Source organism: Erinaceus europaeus, chromosome 10, assembly GCF_950295315.1.
Source record: "Erinaceus europaeus chromosome 10, mEriEur2.1, whole genome shotgun sequence".
Lineage (NCBI taxonomy): Eukaryota > Metazoa > Chordata > Mammalia > Eulipotyphla > Erinaceidae > Erinaceus > Erinaceus europaeus.
In genome coordinates, this window is record NC_080171.1 from 81,298,655 (window position 1) to 81,300,079 (window position 1,425).

The window sequence follows — 1,425 nt, forward strand, 5'->3', positions numbered from 1 at the left end:
AAGAAGCTTTTGGAAATCATCAGGCAATACAGTAAGGTGTGAGGCTACAAAATTAATATTCAAAAGTCAGTGGCACTCCTCTATGCAAACACTAAGTTAGAAGAAATTGAAATTCAGAAATCAATTCCCTTAAATATAGTAACAAAAAACAATAAAATATCTAAGAGTAAACCTAACCAAAGAAGTGAAAGACTTGTATACTGAAAATTATGAGTCGCTACTCAAGGAAATTGAAAAAGACACAAAGAAGAGGAAAGATATTCCATGTTCATGGGTTGGAAGAATTAACATCATCAAAATGAATATACTACCCAGAGCCTTATACAAATTTAATGCTATCCCCATCAAGATCGCTAGCACATTTTTTAGGAGAATAGAACAAATGTTACAAATGTTTATCCGGAACCAGAAAAGATCTAGAGTCGCCAAAACAATCTTGAGAAAAAAGAACAGAACCGGAGGCAACACACTCCCAGATCTCAAATTGTATTATAGAGCCATTGTCATCAAAACTGCTTGGTACTGGAACATGAATAGACATACTGACCAGTGGAATAGAATTGAGAGCCCAGAAGTGAGCCCCCACACCTATAGACATCTAATCTTTGACAAAAGGGCCCAGACTATTAAATGGGGAAAGCAGAGTCTCTTCAAGAAACAGTGTTGCAAAAAGTGGGTTGAAACATGCAGAAGAATGAAACTGAACCACTGTATTTCACCAAATACAAAAGTAAATTCCAAATATATCAAGGACTTGGATGTTAGACCACAAACTATCAAATACTTAGAGGAAAATATTGGCAGAACTCTTTTCCGCATAAATTTTGAAGACATCTTCAATGAAACGAATCCAATTACAAAGAAGACTAAGGCAAGTATAAACTTATGGGACTACATCAAATTAAAAAGCTTCTTCACAGCAAAAGAAACCACTACCCAAACCAAGAGACCCCCTCACAGAATGGGAGAAGATCTTTACATGCCATACATCAGACAAGAGTTTAATAACCAACATATATAAAGAGCTTGCCAAGCTCAACAACAAGACAACAAATAACCCCATCCAAAAATGGGGGGAGGACATGGACAGACTATTCACCACAGAAGAGATCCAAAAGGCCGAGAAACACATGAAAAAATGCTCCAAGTCTCTGATTGTCATAGAAGTGCAAATAAAGACAACAACGAGATACCACTTCACTCCTGTGAGAATGTCATACATCAGAAAAGCAGCAAATGCTGGAGAGGGTGTGGGGTCAAAGGAACCCTCCTACACTGCTGGTGGGAATGTAAATTGGTCCAACCTCTGTGGAGAACAGTCTGGAGAACCTTCAGAAGGCTAGCAATGGACCTACCCTATGATCCTGCAATTCCTCTCTTGGGGATATATCCTAAAGAACCCAACACATACATCCAAAAAGATCT